General features: G+C 46.4%; 1 protein-coding gene across 1 annotated transcript in view; it reads right to left on the bottom strand.

The window, feature by feature from the left end:
* Positions 1 to 14,806, bottom strand: part of LOC119453786 (uncharacterized) — a 139,964-nt gene extending 125,158 nt beyond the window's left edge. The window contains exons 1-2 of the mRNA XM_049668512.1: positions 14,688 to 14,806; positions 12,413 to 12,628 (exon numbers count right to left, since the gene is read on the bottom strand). The gene's annotated coding sequence lies outside the window, so the exon portion shown is untranslated. The remainder of the gene's footprint in view (positions 1 to 12,412; positions 12,629 to 14,687) is intronic.
* Between the last annotated feature and the right edge of the window lie 8,475 nt (positions 14,807 to 23,281).

Genomic DNA, 23,281 nt, shown 5'->3' with positions numbered 1-23,281 from the left:
CTGAACCAAATTTTTAAAGATTGGCTGTGACAGATAGCACAGTTACAATCCTTGATCTAAACTACTCGATGAGGCGGCCATTACTTCCCCGAGAAATCAAAACACCTAATTGAAGAATTAACATAATTATGCTAATTAACGTTTTAATTAATTATTTCATGACACATCTTTCAATCCACTAATTATATCCGCCGAGTTCGCAAGGCGTATCCACTTGGAACGAATTCTCAGGACTAAACCAGTTTCGAGATAATAATTTTCAAAGTGTCCGACGAAATCAATCAAATCAAATCAATTTATCGTCCAGTTTACATGCTGGACGGTCATTTTGGACTAAAAACTACATATGTAGCTTGACATGACCCGAAAGACCACACATGAAAAATAATTCACATATATTTCCAGCTGTCGCTGGAATTCCTCATAGACGAAATAGCTATGAATGGAAAGGCAAAGAATATTTGCGTAACGGCGAGTTAACAGAATTGGAAAAGTTTTAACAGAATGCATTTTAAACAACACTGCAATAACAATACTAGCTATACAAAACAACGCAGCACCAGCTATACAACATAGCATGAGACTGAATTTTACAAGATCAACATTTGCTAAGAAAACGAAACAGGATTTACATTATATACTCAGAACCATACAGAAAGGCAGAATAATAATCACATCAGATACATTACAAGTGACCAAAGTGTCAGCTGATTTCCTTCTTACTGAAATTACCGCCATTTTTGTATCTGTTGAAAGTGAATGGTAGGTCATGTATTAATGATTGATGCTTATAGAGTGTTCTGAAGTATGGAATTGACCATATCTCAGGATTTCTTGTGTTCGCATTAATGTGACGACGCTCTGAGGAGGCTAATTGTTTTTTGTAGTTGTACAAGCTAATTCTGACATGGATGGCCTAATGGATGGTAAGAACGCCTACTTCAATATTTAACATAATTACGCGAATTAACTTTTTAATTATTTTACTGCACATCTTTCAATCTACGAATTATAGCCGCTGAGTTCGCAAGGCGTATCCACTTGGAACGAATTCTCAGGACTGAACCAGTTTCGAGATATTAATTTTCAATATGCCCGACAAAATTCATGGGCGTTCCAATTAACGTTTTGAGGAAAACGCTGTTTTATGCATTGAAGCAAAAAGTAACTGGCCTTAGCGCTAAAATAATGCCATATTATCGACACTGGTAATAGTGCGATCGCAAAAGCGGTAACATGGAAATGGTTTGAGGAGTGGTTCTTTGAATAATTTATTTTTCCTTACGCGGAAACAATGTTCGTTTTTGCGGAAAAGGAGAAACCAAATTAGCGTAGCTTGCACTGGCTGCGCAATGCTAAAGAGACAGCGGAGATGATGGGCACCTAGCTAGTCCTCGCTTTTGTGCTAGACTAAGCACTCCCAAGTCATCCCCAGCATTTCCCGGAATTTATTTATTATTGATTGATTATCGAGTAGCTATTGATTGGCTATTGATTGTCTATTGCAAGATATTGGCCACGTATTTGGGATAGGCTAAGCACTACCAAGTTATCGGAATTTATTTATTATTGATCTATTATCGATTAGCTATTGATTGGCTGCCGATTGGCTATCGTAAGGTATTGGCCACGTATTTGGGCTAGGCTAAGCACTACCAAGTCATCCCCAACATTTTCAGGAATGTATTGATTATTGATCGATTATCGACTAGCTATTGATTGGCTATCAATCGCCTATCGATAGGCAATTAGTCCCCACTATTCTTAGCTAGACTTATCCAGGATCAGCTTCGCTAGTTCACAGGTGTATGTGCCATTGCGCTTGGACCCTTTCTGCACTGCTGCCAGGATCGGCCCACATTTTTGGATTCAGCGGACACATTAGGCCCGGCTGAAACAGCTCCGCTATTAAAAATGAGAACTTCATCTGTTTTACTACTTTCTTTGATAAGATATAGTGATCTGATAAGATATACAGTCAAGAGAGCGGTGTGGATCTGAGAACAAACGGGGATAACCGATATTCTAATTGACATTGAGCGGAAAAAAATGGAGCTGGGCAGGCCATGTAATGCGTAGGATGGATAACCGATGGACCATTAGAGCTACAGAATGGATACCAAGAGAAGGGAAGCGCAGTCCAGGACGACAGAAAACTAGGTGGGGTGATGAAGTTAAGAAATTCGCAGGCGCAAATTGGAATCAGCTAGCGCAAGACAGGGTTAATTGGAGATCGCAGGTAGAGGCCTTCGTCCTGCAGAGGACATAAATATAGACTGATGATGATGATGACAGTCATCTTGCACGTGTCACTTCAGCTTGGCACAGAATGCATTGAACCATGCAATGCATAACGGTCGCGTGTGCTCGAAGGCCTACTTAGGCCCTTCAATGAGCGGGCCCGAGTCTGGCCCGGGCCCGTGGCTTGAAGCCCGAGCCCGGCCCGGGCCCGTCGCCTCAAGCCCGAGCCCGGCCCGGGCTCGCGGCTTTAAGCCCGGGCCCGGCCCGAGCCCGCCGACAAAACGATTCGGACGGCCCGGCCCGGCCCGCGGGCCGGGCCGGGCCCGGGCTTTCGGGCCGGCCCGGGCCCGTGCAGTGCTCTAGTTTCTGGCCCGTTACACCGGGCCTTTCGTCATCACCGATCGCCTAAGTGATGTAACCTACTCGATTGCACGTCTCGTGTGCAATGGTTACCGGTCTAACAAGGCGCAGCTTGTTCGCGTCGCTCGCCTAAAACGCTGTCATCCACGTGACTCCGAGTGGACGTAACAGTTACTCGCTCAGCGGGCTTCGTCTGAGAAGGGAGGAGTGTTACGCTAAAGCTACGGCAAGGACGCAAGAAGAGGAGAACGAAGTGCACTTGTCTTGGTAGCGCCTCGGTGTCGGCGCGGATCCTTTTCATCAATTCTTCTGTTAAATAAACGCACCCCATCATAGCACTATGATGAAAATAAGTAGAATGCTGGTGGCACAGTTTTAAAGTGATGTTCTGGCTTTCGTGCATAAAATTACCGAGGATTACAATCGTAATCGTAGGTAATTTCGCATTAGGGAATATCGATACTCCCTAATGCGAAATTTCAGCGCTGCTCTATACGGGATTTCATTTCGCGTGTAGATATTGTCGCCCTGTAACGACGATAGTAGACTTGGACACGTATAACAAAAACAGCTTGTTTTAGTAGTCGAGCGTAGGGACGTACTCTTCGTCTTCTAATCTCCGCTAGGCCGACGCACGATACCAAGCCTACTAGAGCTCCCATCGTTGTCCTTGTCGTCGACATAGAAGAGACGCGGAATTGGTCTACCTCGAAAAAGAAGCATTGCCCCCATGCTATATGGAGGAGGCCACTGTAGGGAAGTAAACCGCAGTCATACGCTGACATACGATTTCATGCGTACTACGTAAACAACTTCAGGTCGGTGCTGGCGACGTCTCGTGCAACAGGGGCTATCGGAGACTACCTCGTAGGTGATGTCACTTAGGCGTCGTAGTACTCGATACAGCCCGAAGTATCGCCTTAACAACTTATCGGATAGTCCTCGGCTATCTCTCCCGTTTCGTAGGTTACGTGTCTAGGGCGAGTGTTGTAGCGGCCTGCGTCGTAGTCTTGCTGTTGGCAGATCTGCATGCGCGCGAGCTGTCTAGCTTCGGCGCATTGCGTTAATGCATCTGCATCCGTGTCAGCGCGATCGCATTCGCGTGGGAGCATTGCATCCAACGTCGTCTGTGCTACTCGTCCACGAAGAAGGCTGAACGGAGTCATCCGTGTGGTTTCTTGCTTGGCGGTGTTGTAAGCAAAAGCTATATAAGGCAGGATCTCGTTCCAATTTTTGGGTTCGACATCCAAATACATTGAAAGCATGTCTTCAACAGTTTTGTTTAGGCGGTCTGTGAGCCCATTGTTTCGTGGATGGTAGACTGTCGTCTTGCGGTAAGTCGTTACACTGAGCATCAGGACATTATCTAAAAGCGCTGCCGTGAATGCGGTTCCTCTGTCTGTGATTATGATGGTTGGTGCACCATGTCTGACCACAACATTCTCTATGAAAAATCGCGCCACCTCCGCTGCTGTGCCTTTTGGGAGAGCCTTTGTTTTGGCGTATCGAGTGAGCTAATCAGTCGCGACAATAACACAGTGATTTCCTTTACTAGACGCAGGAAGTGGGCCCAAAAGGTTCATTTCGATCTGGTCAAATATTATCCGTGAGACCTGGACTATAATCCCCAATAATCAAAATGGCGAACGCAAAAGACCTAAAGATTTGGCAGTGGAATTGTGCGAATTTCCAGACGCGCAGGCCCCCCTAGGACAACTAATCAGATCAATAGTGGATAAACCGCACGCGATTGTGTTACAAGAAACGTTAGGCGGCGAAGAAATCTCCTTCCCAGGTTACCGCGCGATAGCGGACAAGGGGGAAAGAGGTAGAGGTGTCGCCATTCTAATTAGGAAAAATTTAATGCACGACGTTCCCTCATATAAAGCAGGCCTCTAAGCTCAACTGTTGTAAACCATACCGAGGAGAACAACGCGAACGTATTTATTCTTAACGTATACAGTTCCCCAGCGGATAGAAGAAGGGATTTCAGGGCGCTTCTGGTCACCGCGGTGCGCAAGGCGAAAGATGCATCCCTGATGGTCGCGGGAGACTTTAACGCCCCCAACACGGAATGGTGATATGGTTACTCAAGCACCAAGGGCATGAACCTCACTAACACCGCCGCGGAGCTCGGATTAACGTTGATTACAGATCCCAGCTTCCCTACCAGAATCGGCAATTCGGTCAGTCGTGACACGACACCCGACCTCGCTTTCCTCCGAAGCGCAGAAGGTACGTGAGACAACCTGCAAGAGGACCTGGGCAGCGATCACCATATTCCAGAACTCCTAGTGCGCGTAAGCCCTAAACCTCCCAGGAAGTACACGTACGTGGGCTGGGACCTGTTCCGCAAAATCAGAGGCGAAACGGCCCCACTAAGCGAAACCTATACAGAACTGATACAAAATCTTAACAGCGCGGTATCACAGGCGACCAAAGAAATCACTACAGATATAGAGGCACCTAAAATGGATTCAAAGCTTGCCCACCTCCTGGAGGCAAAGAATGCCCTCTTGGAAAGGTGGAGGACCCGTAGACTCCACCACAGACTCAGGGCGAGAATCGCGCGCCACAACAGTGAAATCGAGTCCTACTCTTACCAAATCGCCAGACAGCAATGGGATGAAACCTGTGCAGAAACGGACGGTCGCATGCGAAGGGGAAGTAAATGGAGCCTGCTTAAAAGTCTCCTTAACAGCGATGAGCAATCCAGGAGCACACTCAATCTCGCGTCGGATAGACTCGTAAAAAACAATTCTCGATAGGCCTCACAGAGAAGGAGGTAACCGAAAACCTAGCGTACACATACCTCCCCCTGGCCCACGGTTCGGACCGCCGGGGCGAGGAAATTGCTTACGAAGGCCATCCGGCGCCAGATCTGGACGAGCCATTTGAGACGTCCGAAATCAGAGACGTCCTGTACAACCTTAACAGCAGATAGGCGCCGGGGCCGGACGGAGTCACGAATAAGCTCCTCAGGAACCTAGATGACAGGGCCATCGAAACACTTAAAGACAAGATCAACCGAGTATGGAATTCCGGCCAAGTCCCAGAAGAATGGCGCATCGCCAAAGTAGTACTCATCCCTAAGCCGGGTAAGCCCCCGCACATCCACAATTTGAGGCCCATCTCTCTTACGTCCTGCATCGCCAAGGTCGCTGAACAAGCGATCCACAACAGAATAGTTGCACATATTGAGAGCAGGGAACTCTTTAGGCACAACCTAGTTGGGTTCAGACAGCCCCTATCAACACAGGACGCTATGCTTCTTCTCAAGAGGGCTATTTTTGATTTAAAAACCGTGATGTAAAAGGAATCCTCGCGCTGGACCTCGCCAAAGCTTTCGACAGGGTCAAACAGAGGCACATACTGCAAGAAGTTTCTGCCCTTAACCTGGAAAGGAACTTTCACAACTTCACCAAATCCTTTCTGGCGAACCGCAAGGCGCACATCAGGCTAGGAACGGTTTCGAAAGGTCCATACGAGCTGGGAAAGCGTGGCGCCCTGCAGGGATCGGTCCTATCCCCGCTGCTGTTCAACATAGCCATGCACAGGCTTTCCGCTCGCCTCGCCGAGATTCAGAACGTGGGACACGCCATTTACGCGGATGACAAGTCGGGAGGATCAATGGCCACGATTGAACACTCATTACAGAACGCGCTAGAAACCATCGAGGGATTCCTCTCCGGCACGGGGCTCAATCTCTCCCCGTCCAAATCGGAACTCTTGCTATACAGACAATCTAGGCAGGGACTCGCCTCGAGCCTCTGGAAAGTCTCCCGATAGTTATCAAAGCCAAAAACGGGCAGCCAATACCGAGGGTAAACTCGGTCAAAATTCTAGGTCCGCTCATCGACGCCAAGGGTTGCAACGCGACGGCTCTCAATAAGCTCTCTGGTCAGGCTGGAAACGTCATCAGAATGATCACCCGCATCTCCAACCGAAGAGGCGGGCTAAAGGAGGACAATCTTATCAAAGTTTTCCAGGCCTTCTTCCTAAGCCACATTACCTATATAACCCCCTACCTTAATTGGAGCAGGGCAGAGAAGGCCAAATTAGACGCGCTTATAAGAACGGCCTCAAACGTGTGCTGGGACTTCCCCAGTCCACGAGCACGGAACGACTACTGAAGCTAAGGCATCATAACGCGATAGACGAAATTATAGAAGCCCACTCGGCGGCGCAGGTTTATAGACTGTCGTCCAGCAAGGCAGGAGTTAGAATACTAAAGGAGGCAGGCATTCGGCCCAGGCACGACCCGGAGGATAAAGTCTGTCGTCCTAAAAACATTAGTTCCCTAATCAAGGTAGACCCTATTCCGCGCAACGCCCACGTTGGGACAGTCAGGCCATGCCCGACCGCCGCATCATGGGCCCTCTGGACAGCCCATAGTTGCTCCCCGGCATCGGGGCTCTTGATAGCGGAGAGCCACTTGTCCTCATTTATTTGTTCCGTGCCTCGTAACGAGGGGCAACGCCAGAGCATATGGTCTAAGCTAGCGAAGTCATTGCAGTGCCTGCAAGAACTACTGCCATAAGTGTCGGGATAAAGCTTGTGTAATAAAGCCAGGCTGGGATACGAGCCTGTTTGCAATAATCTGAGGGTCAATGCCTGCGCTCTATTTAACTTCTTGTGAGAAAGGGGAAAGTCTCTCCTGCCGAGATAAAAGTGCTGCACAATTTCATTGTATGTTGTCGGTTGATCTCTGTTCTCCACCACTCCTGGCCGGCCGGGGAGTTCTCCATGGTCGCGGAAAGCGAGACCTCGAGCCTTGGAGTGGGCCAGCTCGTTCAGGTTTGTGGGGCCTCCCATGATGGATCCCATGTGAGCGGGGAACCACGTGAGAGTGTGGGTGGCGATGCTTTTGCCGTCGAGGATGCGACAGGCTTGCTTACACACGGCTCCAACGCTGAAGGCGCGGATGGCTGCCCTGGAGTCGCTGAAGATGTTGGCATGTTTCTCGTCCAGGAGGGCCAAGGCTATGGCCACTTTCTCGGCCGCACATGACGACGTGCTTCGTACCGAAGCTGCGTTAACGGTCGAACCCTTGTGGTTGATGGACACTACTGTGCAACGGTGGCAATATTTTTCAGGATCGGGACGAACACCAGCATGACTGACGACGTGACCCAGAAACTCCAGTTCCTCAAAGCAAAAGTGGCATTTCCCTGGCTTCAGCGTCAGGCCCGCTGACCGGGTGGCTTGTAGACCCACTTTGAGTCGTTGCAGATGCTAGTCAAATGTTGCAGAAAGCGCAATGACGTCGTCGAGATAGACCAAGCAGGTTTTCCACTGCAACCCTGAAAGCACAGTATCCATGAGCCTTTGAAAAGTAGCAGGCGCAGAGCACAAACCAAAGGGCAAAACTTTAAATTCATACCATCCATCTGGGGTCACAAAAGCGGGTTGCTCGCGGTCTCTCGGGTCCACCTCGATTTCCGAATATTCGCTTTTCAAGTCGATTCAGAAGCTACGACAGTGTCGAAGCCGGTCGAGGGAGGCATCTATACGGGGGAGTGGGTACACATCTTTCTTTGTAGCCTCATTTAGCTTGCGGTAGTCGACATAAAAACGCGGGCTACCGTCCTACTTCTTCACAACTACAGGCCCTGGGGCTCTTTGACAGTTGCACGCCTGCGCGACTGGCAGCTCGAGGCAATCTTGCGTGTATTCGCAGGCTTCTTTCATGCTCAGGAAAAGTTCATTTATAAATTAGGACTAATTATCTAATTAGTCGGAATGCAAGAATGTAATCCGAGTATCTTCAAGCGACGGCAAACAACATTACCTTGGTTCTGTCCAGCTCCGTAGCATTTGGATATTTGTGAAGTTTCGCCCAAGTTAATTGATGCACCGTGTATATATACACATTGACACACGCGCCACGCGGTAACCTTAGCCACTGAAGGCTTGCTGCGCGGCTATAAGCAGGGGCTGCGCAAAAGAAAGATTTAGATTAGGAGACACAAGAGGCTTGCGCACGCCAGCCGCTTCGGTCCCAGGAAAACCCATCGAAATTTTGGATTGTCAGGAACGCATGCCGCTTGGCTCCCCTAGTTGAAACTATATTTTTCACTAAGAGCAATCTCTGCCACGTGGATTAGCGGTGCGTATCGGAGAGGACGTGTGCAAAATGGCAGGTGGCCCAAGCGACCACAAAACCAGTTCCGTTGGGGCATCAATGGGTGAGTTTAGACCATCACTGTAGAGGACGAACAGGGAATTTAGTTTTGGGCTTCACGACCTGAACATAATCACAATAACTGTAACTTCTTGTCCTTCCCTTTTGTCACCGGTCATGTTTCATTGCCCGAAAATATATCTTCCGGTGGACCATTGAAATCTCTCGAGTTATGGTCCTTGTGTCTTGTCATTGTCTTTATCGTCTTTGGGTCTGCCTTGCCTGAACACATTCTGTACTTCTTCCAATATAATATTTTCGTACGCGAGACTGCACCGCCACCGTACAGAGCAAGCGCCTCTTAATGAGTTACATTCCGCGTTCGGTGGCAAACACGCATCACACTTCGGTTTCTGGAGAGTACGTGCCCCCAGCATAGAAAGTTGCTGACCATTAAAATGGGCGGAAGCGGACGATTCGCTTGAAATGACTACCAACGCGCTCATCACTTCTCGGCATCCTGCGCCTATTCAGTCCTCGTCTCCCCCGCCATTCTAGTTTCCGGCTGCTGCCGAAGCTGTTGCAACTGTTCTAGGATTCAAGCTGTTCTGGAAAAAAAGTGGGGGCAGCTTCACACTAGTGGCGCGAAGTCTGACCAAACAGCCAAACTGGTGGCCCTTCACCAGCTTTAACTTGGCTTTTCATTAGCTTTAACTTGGTTCTCTCTTAGCTGTAACTTTATTATCGGTTAGCTTTAACTTAGCCTTTTCATTACCTTTAACTTGGTTCTCTCTCAACTTTAACTTGGCCTTTATATTAGCTTGGCTTTTCTAGGATTTAGGTGGTGGTGCTGGGGAAACTCTACGAAGACTACGTAGCGATGTCTTCGTAGTCGCTCTCGAGTGGCAGTGCGACACTTTTCCCGCCACACCTCCTCTTCTTCGGGCGTGACGATCCTCTTCGGACGACCCATGTGCTCGACGCACTCACGAGGCAATGTGTCTCCGCGCCTCGGCGACGCGTAGCTATATACTCTGGAGTGATGTCATTGCCTAGCTTCCGCCCGCGTAGCTGTGGGGAGAAGCTAGGCAGAGCTACGGCGGAGGAGTGAGCGGCGCTGCGGCGGAGGTTAGGCAAGGCGTCGCTAGATGACGCTGTGGCGGGAGCGGCGGCGGGGCGAGGAGGTGGCGCTCCGTTTCTTGGCGACGCCCGTGACGTCATTGCCAGGCGGAAGAGTTTTCTGCGTACACCACCGGATAACCTCAGCTTAAACAGCTTCGCTGTTATAATGTATTACACTAGGATTGCGACGGAAAAAACTAATTCATAGTGAAATATTTAGTGCGCACAATCGACAAGGACACAGTGAAGGGGGACACACGAGCACTTACTCACAACTGTTTATTTTCGGAAAAATACAGAACATAAATAGCCCAGCTATCTGCACTGAGCATGTGCAACAGGAGTCGTTAGTATAAACAGAAACAGATTAAAAACACTAAATTTTTCACTATGAATTCGAATCAGTTCGTCCAACTATCAGTTCTGCTGCAAAGAAAAAAAAGTCGCACAAAACTTCTCCACAATGACTATTCAAGTATCTATGAGGCGTACAGTGTGCTAAGTATGTGTGTGGTATGTACTTCAGTCGGTCTTCTAACATGTGCTTCACTGCGTTGCTGCGAAGTCCTAGCGTAGCCTCCGAGATTACAACGATGGCGCGTCGGTGCGTGTGAGCTGTGCACTGCAACCGGACGCCTCTCTCGCGCTTCCGCGTGGACACGATGCGTCATCTGGCGGTGTGCCCGCTGAAGTTAGGACGGGGCCTCCAAGATGCGTGGCCAACCGGTACATGTGAAAAGCGAGAAGTAATCCCTGCCTCCCTGCGGGGATTCATGGCGTAGTGCTTCCTGATGTGCACTGTGCCAAGAGTCCACGCGGAGAGGAATGGATGCATGCTACACACAACTAGGTTTCTACTGTTTAGAAATACTGACGTGCCTACCTATGACATATTCGCGCTGCTGGGTCTATAGAGTGTCTGTGGATATAGAGTGTATGATCGCCGCGCCGAATGCCCGCGATCTGGTAGATTGCGAGCATTCGGCGTAGGAGATCGCTTAAAAAGTGTGTATACTGCGCAGAAAGTCCCATCGGACTGGATGTGCTTGTTGGACACGTGTGTGTTTACCTTAGTTTGGAGTGTGTAGCACTGTTCACTCCGTTATATATTTTCAGTTTTCTTTTCCATTTAGTAGAAAAAAAAAGAATGCTTTCCTGGTGCAGCGCGCTAATATGCCAGGCTGCTGTGCTTCAGGAACCCGTTTTATTCGAGTTGAATTCCGCCGAGCACCGAACAGTTTTCCAAGAATTTTCATTGAACAGCGCCATGAACAAAGTTAGGCCCACAGTTTTGAACTGCATGCACCTTAGAGATAATCTGACACCTTTAGTCTGTCGCCATCAGGATCGGTCCGCATTTATAGATTGCACTATTTTCGGTATAGGCCGATATTTCTGACGACATAGTTAGATAGGCAGAAAGAAAACTGATCTAACAAAGCCAACAATGGTATTCGCACTGAAAACAAGTAAGCTTGCTATAAACTTTAAAGCAGGTGGCGGCGGTCACTTATGCCGCCTTCGGGTAACCTAGTTTATGGTTGCCCTAATTCCTACGTTGGAGCATGGTGTGCATCTTCCCCTTTTAGCCAGCGCTTCATGAACTTCAACAATAAATCTAACAGTTCCACACTGTTTCCCACAAATACATCTTTCTTGAAAGTCATAGCTCGGGTTTTGCATTGCCAGCTGTGCTAGCAGCTTTATAAAAACTGAAAACGACACGCAGCTTGTGTTAGCGCACACAGCTGGTGCCTTGTGCATGCTTTGTTTACGCCAGGGTTGATACTGTACAAGACAATGGTGACGCGTAACCTCGCAGTCGGGCCAATTTTTTTTTATGTATTTGAGGGAAAAGAAATCTAGGACGCAATATTTTCATTATTTAACAAATCATATTTAGGCTACCGCAGTTAAAAGGGCACTACATTTAAACAGAATCTATTAAAAGGCAATCATCAGCACTGCGATCATACAAGACTATATGTTAAACCTCTCTTGGTAAAATAGCGACATCGGGTTTGCTAAAGCCTTGAATAATTGCAGACTTGTACACGTTACAGAAAACAGTGACCCATTGCAATTACACTTACTTCACCCGAAAATGTAATTGACTGTAGTTATTCATTACTGCTCCACGAAAGTAACTGACGAATTACTCAAAAGTAATCGATTACACTTATGTTGCTTTATTCCGAACTTTTATCAACACTGCGTAAATACCGCAGAGAGAAATAGCTGACCTTGCACATTCAGTTCGTCCTCTGCACCCCTTCACACATTGCTTATCTTCACTGACTATTTCTTTTTAAAAACTGCCCTGGTTATATTCTTTTGTTTTTACGTGAAGAAATCAGCAGCGACACAGAAAACTCGGTAGATGGGCACGGTGAGGGCTAAGGCGCTTTTCTAACGTGTACGGTTACTCAGCATCTAGGTCCTCTATGAAGTGCAGCGCTTCATTGTTGCTGATACTTGGAGGCTTACATAAAGTTCAATTTTTTTTCCGTATGTTATATCCTGTCATTAACGTCTTGTAATTGGCCGTCGCTATTCGAGACATACTAGCACTGGTTTATGTGTTGACCAACGTTTCCTTTAGCGTTAAAATGAGGAAACGAATACTGAGCCCCCGGGTTTGCCTGGCTGGAAATCCGCGACGCTGCTGATTGGCGCCGATCACCGGCGTTCTGCTGCAGTTCCCGCCGAATTCAGGTGCTCAACGCTTGGTCGCCTGTTGCAGCTTGTCCCTACAATAAACTGGCTACCTGTAATTGGTTACTGAAAGAAATTAAACAATTACAATGAACGTTACCAAGTAAACACAGTAATCGTTAAAGTACAAGATTACGATAAATGTATTACATTACAGCAAATTAATTACATGTAATTTCGTACGAGCAAATCTGATGAGTTTACATGAAAGTCACGATTTCAAAGGTTTCCCATTGTGTAATATGATCACCAGTACCAGGAAAATTGAGTTTGCTTTCTTGGCCCAAATGGCAATCGGGTGTTAAAGGGACCCTGAGCCACTTTTTATCGAAGTGGAGAAAGTGAGTTGAAGTGAAAATAGGCTGTTTAAGATATACTTTGCCGCGAAAAGTACTTCAATGCGTTCAGCAGAAGCGTAGTGATTTTCAATCAAACACGGCGTCCGCTGTGCTGTCGATCCTTCTTCAATGCCTTGCACTTCGAAGGCTACGAGGGAGTGGGGCGTGGCCACAAAGCTTCGCCTTCAAAATGCCACCGTGACCCGCTTTTCAGATTTCATCTTGGATGTTAATATAGGTGCCACGACTTCCGGCACGCTAAACGTAAGGCAAACAAGGTTGTTCTCAGCGAGCCGCAATGCGCTTAGCCAGTGGACTCGTGGCGGCACCTCGCGGCGGCCCCGGTGTCTCCACATACTTAGCCGACTGTAGCAACCAATAGCAGCCGCGTAGGCAATCCGCTTTATTACAAAATGAAGCTTACAGAAGTGCGAGGAGCATAGTTTCAGTTGAAAAGAAAGCGTTTGACAGAAAGATGACTTCGCGCTCCGCTTGCGAGCTCCACCCACCGCGTAGAACGGCAAAACATGGCTGAGATGTTCACAGCAGCGTATGCTACCCGCGGACTGTGTTATTTCACCAAGCCCGAAGTGTGGTTCAGGGCCCTTTAACGCTTATTGATGCAGGCACTTTTTATGTAAATCTACTGTCAACATAACTGTAGTCACGGCCGTTTTTTTTTTCAGTACAAAGAAATCGGCCAGGCGTAATCTCAAAAGCGCTTCCGACAGTGCAGTTTTTAAAACAATCTTCTCGGCCATAAAATATGTTCGCACAAAATAGCAGTGCTGCCAATGCTGCATAAAGTGTCTTTTGTAACATTCCTGGACGTAGCTTATATTCTTGAAATGTGCATAAAGAAACGCTGCAAGCGCTTACAGTATGAATAATTTATATTAAAAAAAGATACGACATATTTTTGCTGAAAATTGTTTTCAGAATTGTATTCAGGATTTCTCGGAAATATGTTTTTCTCGAAATTCTCAAATGCCAGGAAAACATGCTAAACCTTTTATAAACCTCAAGTAGAAATAACAGCCAATGTGGTATAACACAAAGCCATGTTTCCGAACCTTATGGCGGAATGCTGTCACTTTATACTAATTCCACATTTTTTTTACAGCTCTGATATTTTTAGCAGATTTCGAAATTCTCATCTACCGACTATGAAATCTGCTTTCTTGCTCTAGTAAAGCAGGTACTCTAGTCTACTGCCTCGACACTTTCGCAACATTTTTATTTCCCACTGCGGATTCAGTGTGCTTGTCATGTGATCGATTGCATGTTTCGGGTTCACCATGCCGAGAATCAGGTTAAGCACATGAGCGTCTTTATAGTAGGAAATGGTAGGAAACGAGCAGCCATAAGAAGCTTCTTTTCTGCGAACCATTTGAAAATAATTCACGATAATAACTTCATATTTCTAAATTGTTTCTATTCAATCTGCGGAAAAGCTTCCCTAGTGATTGAGAAAAATATATTGCCCTTTTCTTTCTAAAATTTTAGCCGAGACCTCAGTGCAAGTAAGAAAGCGCACGTCATACAATTGAATTCTTTCCAGGTAGTTGGAAATTTTGTGACGCAGCGTGATCATCTACATTATGTTAGCACCATTTTCACATCACCAAGCCTCCTCTCAGGTAAAAGAGATAGTTTCCATTCATTCCATTCACTGCAGTTCTGCTACAAAATCTACGTATACTTTTCTATAAGTATATCTTTAAGAGCAAAATGCCAAATAATGTTGTGATTAAAATTATTTGTCGCGAGCAACATATTTAACTTACCTCCTAATAAGTATGTCAGCTTGAGATACACAGGAGGACAACAGGGAAATGTGCAAAGCAACATGAAGGCTTGCATCAAAACTGAGAGCCAAGGCGAACAAGAAACATCTGTGTTGGGCTTTGTTTGTAGAATGGGACAGAAACCCAAGGCAAGCTGTTCTTTTGTCGAGGACAGATACCGACGTAATAAATTCTCAAATTACAGGAGGGTGGGGGGGTGGATTTTGTGCTAGCACCGTCAAAACTAACGTAAATGCTGAAGTCTGTTGGGCTTATTGCGAAGTCAAGTAAACGCAAAAGCAGAGAGACTATACAAGAAGGCTCCAGGCTATTCCGAATACCCCTGCTTAGGCTCACTTTTGCACTATATTACCAAAACGGCTAATCTTGTTCTACGGACCGACTAGGCGAAGCATCTGACGAGGCTTTGAAAGCCTGTGCGCACCCCACGACGCCTTCACAACACTCTCAGTTCCATAGGCATACAAGGTGAAACCCGGATATTTAGCTCATCATTCCTGCCTCGCGCTATTGCACATTGGAACAAGCTTCCGGACCACATCGCATTCATGTCAAAGCGCGAAACGTTTCGTGATAACCTGAATACGCTCTTTGATAACCCTGTATATTGATGTTCCACTGTACGCTTTGTAACCTTTGTTTTATTTTTTAATTCATGCTGTTTTTTTTTCGGTTGTGTAGGAACTGTTACCCCACTTACTCAATGCCCTTCAGTGGGCATGCAAGGCCTGTGTTATGAATAAATAAACAAATAAATACGTAAATAAATCAATATATTTCAGGACGATACTTAATGAGACTATTACCGGGGCTGCAATTTCGTAACGATGCTATTCTTTTGATTATATGCCACAATTATCATCTGACGTTCCCGGCCGTTTGGTGCCATTGCTAACGCGGACGGAGCGTTGCTCTAGCCACTGACGAAGCACTACAGCGGTGAAATGGTAGAGCATCGTAAAATGCATCGCTACAAAATCGCAGCCCAGGACTGGCCTTCCTGTCCTTTTATTGCGATAACATTTACCTGGATACACTGACCGTCTTTACGTGCGCGCATGTGAATCCCGCGCGAGTAAGGTTAGAAGGCCTCCATAGACGAAAAGTGAGTTTGACTGCCAAGGCGACAAAGCCAAGCGAACGCACTGTCAAGGTCCACTCAATCGGCTCTGCCTTGTGACAAGGCCGCGTTCTGGCTTCTATACTGCTGACTTGCGCGGTATGCGGCAGCTCCATTCTCTTTATAAATAATCTTATTCACCGCCATCGCCATTTCGTTTCTCATTATCTCTACTATTCTTTGGCTGCGAGATAGTATAAATGCCTGCAAGTAAGTAATCGATACAGTTACTGTGCCTGCAGCCGCATACTTTTCTCTTCTCCGCGCCTAATCTATCGCCTCTGCGTTGGAAAACGCCTGATCTCTTGGAGGGCGTTCTTTTTGCTACGTAGCAGAACTGATGTCACGTGCACCGTTGCGCAATGTCGCAACCGCCTATTGTTAGCACAACGTGTGACGAGCTCAGGCGCAGCTGCAAAGCCTGGTGTTGTTTTCAACGCTTTCCCTTCGATCGAATTCGCCAGGCATTCTCATTTGTAAGAGGTGGGATTCATTGTCCCGCGATATATGACGCTTGACGAGGTTGCCTGTCTCAGCAACGTAAAAAAAGACATAAAAATGTTAAGCAACCTGGATAAAATAATATATCGTTTGAAAATGTACGCTACTCACGTGACAGAATTCTAACCTTACATGATTTACATCAATGCGCTTCATATGATTACACAAACTTGCACCATTTATTTTCCCAATTTTCATGCTCAGGGAAAAGAGAAAGAGAAAAATAACATGTTGTTTCCTAGTCCTCACATCGCCTGCATCGGCAGTACTTTTGCTGTGAATGAAATGCGGGGTTCTTTTGCGCTGTATTCCTCATTCGCATATACAATGAAATGTCGGCTAAAAATTCTGTGCGGATGCTTATTTGACCTTTAGTTGCAGTCGCAGGTGCTGTGTATCATAAATAAAAAAAAACTAGAAAAGGAGGCTGTTGGTTTGCAAAGGGGTTATTGCGCAAAACAACTTAATGGCTTCGGTAATTGTAGACGCTGCACGTGAACTGATGTACGACAATTTCTGGTTTGAAGTCTCATTAGGTAACCCGCTATTTCTCCTACTTTTTTAAGCTACCTCGTATTGCCCCAATTCATTACTGCACCAATTCCCTTTCTTACAGACGGGTGCAGCACGAACGTACGATGGTGTGTAACGGGCATGCCAGAAGCATGTGATGCAATTTGAGCCCTGTTTTTACTGCAATCATACTCCTTCCAACAATGCATGGTTTTTGTTGACTTGGCACTGACTAAAGGCACGCCAGCAAACGTATTAAAAAAACGGTTAACCTTGCACTTGGCCGCGCAACGCTTGAAACAGCGAAGCTGGGCGATCGTAGCCCAGCATTTTCCGCAAGTGCGCGCCAGGTTTTCATCTTATTACTCATGATGATGATAATTTCTATTCGCGCGTCTCGGACTTACGGCCGTCACTGCGCGTTGCATAGCGCAGCTTGCAACACCGACACCGCGTTCCAGGAGACCCGCTCCGTGAATGCGTGTCTCTCTCCCTCTCATTGCGCGCAAAACCCCTTCAGCCACGCAGAGCACGAGCGTACGAACGCGCCAGCTGTGGACGAAGACGACGACGCTAGAACGCAGTCATATAGACACATAAATCTATGCTGTGCAAGCGTGCCTGTATAGCCCAGGACCGCCTTCTTAATACATAAGTGTCTGCTACCGACAAGTATTGACGCGACTAGTGATCAACGGGCAAACAAAACCAACAATACAACTCAACAGGTCCGTTAGGCAAGGATGTCCTATGTCACCAGTTCTTTTCGCTCTGTACTTGGAACCCCTGTGCCGAACAATTCTGAATGACGGTGACATAACAGGCTTCAGTTTTGCAGATACCTGTCTGAAAGCCCTCGCCTATGCCGACGACCTTACGCTTATGTGTGCCTCTAAGGAAGACGTCCGCCAAGGAATGCAGCATGTCATGAACTTCTGTAAAGTGTCTGGTGCTAATGTGAATTGTGAAAAGTGCGTGGGTGCATGGCTAACTGGACGGGACTCAAAACCAACCACTTTTCTAGATGTGAAGTGGACGTCTGAAATGAATAGCTACCTCGGTGTGTGCTTTGACAGAGCCAACCTACAGAACGGACAGAATACGATTCGAAGTGACACTCTCGCGGCAAAAGTGCAACAGTGGCACGGAAGAACTGTCCCATTTTTGAACAGAGCCCTTGTGTGTAATACTGTGTTCTTTCCAGCTATGTGGTACTCAGCGCAGGTGATGCCCGTTTGTCGGCACGCGTGAATCGTGTACATATATTTTGGGCGACATTTATGTGGGGGTTACGTTTTGAGCGCATGAGGTGCAGTAATGTATTTTTAAGTAAGGCGAAAGGAGGCCTAGGGCTTGTAAACGTAGACGTTAAACTAAAAGTTCACAGGTACCTTTTTTCAAAAACCAAACTAATCATATTATACGTCATTCTTTTAAACAACTAGGCGGTGGGTACTTGGGTGAGTGGATTGATGGTGCCCAAGCAGTCCCACGTGTGCACACCCTAAAATTCTACAGGGAGCTGGAGCAGGCAGCTCGATTCTTTCAGCAGCGTTTTTCTCAAGAGTACCTAGAAAATGTAAAACGGAAGAGCCTGTACTGGAACACTATAGATATGCTATTCTTACCACCACTATATCGGTCTCGATATGGAAGCCAGCTGGAGTCTGACGTTTTTAAGCGTCTTCCAAAATACCCTGTAAAAACAGCGATTAAGAATTTTTTTATTAATTTACATGTCGAAGTATTACCCGTGAAAACATGGTTAAGTAATAAGGTTTTTTTTTTGTCCGGTGGTCAGCGGACTGCGCGCTCTGCCCCTATCCAGAATCGTTGCAACACGTCTTTTTGTTTTGTACAAATGCAGCACACTTTTGGCACAACATACGAATTGTGTTCAATGTAGAGATATACACAAATTGGGAACACGTAAGGTTTTTGAGAGTTGAACACCACAAAAATGACAGCTGTGTTGAAAGCGTGATATTACTAGGTTTGTATGCAATTTCGAGATCACGGATTGACTACATGCTAGCTCTAGAAAACGCGAAACCGGTGTGGACCAACATTTGTGATGCCTTTACATACACAAGTTCGCTACTTGACGGTGAAGATGAGTTTAGCTAGACATGGCAGGTGTGGCAGAAGCGCCTGCAGCAAAGACTGGTCTTTATGTAGACGTGTGATTCCCTCTCTCTGTGTTTAGAAAACCTGCGAAGAAAAAAAAAGGCGTCAGTGCAGGGTACTTGCCATGTTGGAAAAAGAATCAAGTGAATGGCTGTTAAGAAAAAAAATTTGCCGCGTATCTGCGTGCTTCGCTGCAAATGTCGTCGAAAGACGATAGTCTTCTGCCGGCCGTACTACATGAGTGCTGGTCTGATCCGCGGCCACCCGTGATGCTGTTCTCGTACCATTTCCGTCCTGGCATGAAGGTTTGTTTGAACAGATTTCATTTTACCGTATTATTTCATCAAGCGGCCATTTATGTTTTGCCCTGCCTCAGACAGCGCTTCCTTTATGTTGAATCGGCCGCATCTGGCTGGCATTGATAAAATTGAGGAGGCGCTGCGTGAGACAGGGACGCCATCTGGCAATACATCGGGAAGCATGAGCTTGTGCAGAGGGTTTCCTTCCTCCATGGCAGAGGGTGCTCGTCGGCGCGCAGTCGGGGAACGTCGTTCGTCGGCGCGCATAGCATGGCATTTTCAGCGCAGCTTAAGAAACTAGGGTCTTTAGAGTTACGTATCTATGTATTTTCTATTAAAGGAACACACCTCCTAATACTTACCTAGTGATGTTGCGCCTCAGATATGCGCAATATTTACTTTGTGATCGATAACGTTCACAAGTATGAACAGCCGTACCAGTTTAAGTAGTGTGGGCGGTAAGCAAGTGGTCCAACTTTGCCCGGGTGGCTGAATCGGGTGACAGACAGACAAACAGACAGAGAGACCAAATTTTCAGCGTTTAAGTTCCCCAAGAAAGACTATCGTCTTTAAAAAGGCTGTATAGCCTAGTGGTTACGACGCTGGCTTTGGGGCAGGTGTTACGCGGGTTCGAATCACACCTCGGCAAGAAAGTTTATTTCATTTTTTTTCTTGGTAGTTCCTTGACACGCACCACAAATTACAGCTGGCTTAACCAGCTTCGCTGTTAAAAGTGAAATGGACATCCCTTGGATGGCTTGTATAGTATTGCTGTAAAGTTATTCCGTGAACGTATTTTTAATTTTATTTTTTTAGAGCTCTTCACAGGTATTGCCAGCAATGTAGGCCAAAAGGAGTTGGTTAGCCTCCTTTTGTCAAGAGAAGCACGCCCTGCCGAGTGCGCGTAGCCACAGGAATGCTTCTGAATATTTTACAGTAATAGCTAGTACGAGCTCGCTTCAATTACCGTTTTGATGCCGGCCTGTTTCGTTCCTCGAATTTAAAATTTATTTGGGAGGAAATAGCAAAAGAAGAACTTTCATTATGTGGCGATGATTTAAACATACGCCCAACAGATTCACACTCCGACATTTTACGTCTCAGCTTGTGTACCAATGCTACACCAGTGAATACTCATCCCGGAGAGCAAGATCGAGCCAGCAGCTGCCATGGCTAGCTAATGCCCGCTCGACCTCCAGATACGTGAATACAAGTGAAACAATTTGCGCTTGATTGTTTATTGGGCAACCCTCTATTTCTGTGATTTTTTTAGAAGCCTTGTATTGCCTCAGCTCATTCCTACACCAGTTGCTTTGCTGTCGGAGCACGCAATCGGAACACTGCCGTTCACTGTAATCCTACCCCTTCCAACAATGCATACATTGGGATGACTTGACCCTGACTAAATTCACGCCTGCAGAAACATTCCACATTGTAATGGTCATGGGATGCATTGTTTAGCATATCGCTCTAACAATGGCAGCGTTGGGAAGTTTCTTTTACAGCGAAGCTGTATGCGCCTAACCCCCCAATACAGCTGTCGTGTTACTGGGCAAGACTTCAACCAATCAGCTGCAGGCGCGCGACGCTCACGCCCCAGGGTTCCACCAGATGGCGCTAGCCAACAGCGCATCCGCGGCAGCTGCTGCACCGGCCGTGCGAGGGAAAGAAAAAAAAAAGAACCAGAAAGCTCGCCTTTGTGCATAGCGTTCGCCGCAAGCGTTTCCCGGTAAAGATTACGGTTGCATAAGCTGAAATTGCCGGGAAGCGGCAAATGTAGCTACGAAGCTGGGAGTGACGTAACTACACTTTCGTATGTAAAAAAACACCCGCCTAGCAACTGATTTGTGCTGTGACAGTGCTATGGGAAGGCTGTATAGTGGGGACTCCTGAAGAGCAGCGTGCATACGAGGCTCGGCAAAATTGTGCTTAAGTGCCTTTCGCTTGTCTCTGGTCGACTTTTTGTAGGTGCACGACGTAACGGCGCAAGCCAAGTCGCAGGCCGTTGAAGCGTCTTAGGCTAATAATTAGGTAAAGTGCATGTTATGTCGCCATGTGAATGTCGCCATGTGAATAATGTGAAACTACGCGCAATGGGTAATCGCATAGGTGTCGTTGAGAGCTTCGCTGTCCAACCATGCAGCTTCACAGCGAGGATTCGAGACCATTTTTTATTTGGCAATAGACATGCATTGCCCGCGATGCGCGACGAAAAAGCACGTGGTTAGTCTCTTGACTGAGTCCTTACTGATTTGAGCGCACCTCCATCAATTCCGTACAGTAGTAAACACACGAGGACCTGGGAAATCGGTGAAACTTTCTGTATTGTTTCAAAAGGTGCTCAAGTTTTCAATCAATAGCGGTATTTCACTGGAATTTTTATAACATTACGGCACCTTAATATACAATTTTATGTTTAGATTTTCCTTTTGATTCTTTGCCTTCTTGTCACGTGTTTTGGATACCACTTCTCTATAAATTTGAATGCATCGAATAAGCAAGTTTCTTTAGAGCCTGTCCGGTCTAGTTTCTGTGGGTCCTAGTTCGTGCTTTGAATCAAAAATAATTTCTGGTAAGCCATTTGATCATCACTTGCAAAGCATTCCTTCCTACTTACTCGCATGATCATGCTTCTACAATACTTTGTAATCACATAAATTATCAACAGTTTCTCGTGGTAGCATATATCAACAATTCCTCTTTCTAATCAATGCGCTCAAGTGAAATTTTGTCGTTATGACGCACAAAATGCTCCAGTTTCTAAAGAAAATGTGCTGCTACGAATGCTTTTGCCAATCAAGACAAACACTCCATGCGGAAGAAACCCTTCAATATATTTGGCAGTAATAGTTGGAATGAGCTCACTCCATTTGCCGTTTTGGTGTCAGCCGATATCTTTACCGGAATTCCAACATTATTCGCGAAAATAATAAAAGAAGAATTGTCAGTATATCGCGATAATTTAAAGGGTCCTTAAACCATAGAGTAACATACAAGGATAAGAGAGGACACTTCCATAGGCCCCTGCGGCCGATTTTGGTTCGCAGCGCGCCTAGCGGGTGTGTGGAATCTACGAAGACTCTGAGAGTAGAACCGCAGGAAAACCAATCTCGAAGGCTATCATCTGGTGATTAGAAAAATTACACGGCCTCCAAGATTACTTCCGTGCGAGTGCTCGTCCCGGTGGCTATATTTCGATTTTTTTAACGCGTTGCTTGCATGCATCGAGTAGCTTCGTGTAAGCTGCACCGCCAGAGCAGCAAGCACACGATGCCACTGTGTGTTTATCCAGACATTTTAAATAAACATGACAAGTGTTGGAAGAGACGAAACATTTTATTTTCAAGTCATATTCTCAGTAAGCACATGCACACATTTTTTTTTTTCGCAACGTTCGATGAACGCAAGCACAGAAGGATGGTTGCACTGCAAAGTGCAAGACATGCCAATACAGGTGCCATATAATGAGAATAAATTTCACAAAATGAATAAACAGGCGATATTATGAAAAACCCCATAGAACAGTAAAAATGCAGAAGACAGCATTAGCATTAAAGAGGAAAACAGCGCTCGTCCTTTGAAGCCTAATCTTTCTTATTAAGTGGTAGTTTCGGGCTGCATAGCAAACAAGGAATGACGGCTGCTCACTGCAGTTGTCAGCCAACCACGGTCTCTTCCTGTCCTGCCGTTGTTACTGCACCTCGCAACACAGGAATCCCGTAGTACATTACTATGGTCGGCATGACCTGAAAAAGAAAATAGTATTGTGTATGTCTTCTCGCCCACCTTCGCACAAATTTTCACGTACGTACTTCAGATCGTCCTTTCGCGAAAAACGTCACGTGCAATTGTCGCAGCTAAAAAAAAAAAAAAAGAAAGAAACCTTCGGTGCCAAGCATGCGCTACTGATACAGGAGTGTTTATTCAGAATACGTTGTAGCCACAGCTTACAAAGATTCTTCTCAATTCGCAAGTTCTCTCTAATTGCGCTCGTAACAAAGGCTTCAAGCAAT

This window comes from Dermacentor silvarum, chromosome 5 (genome assembly GCF_013339745.2).
Source record: "Dermacentor silvarum isolate Dsil-2018 chromosome 5, BIME_Dsil_1.4, whole genome shotgun sequence".
Lineage (NCBI taxonomy): Eukaryota > Metazoa > Arthropoda > Arachnida > Ixodida > Ixodidae > Dermacentor > Dermacentor silvarum.
This window is presented reverse-complemented; position numbering and strand designations above follow the sequence as displayed.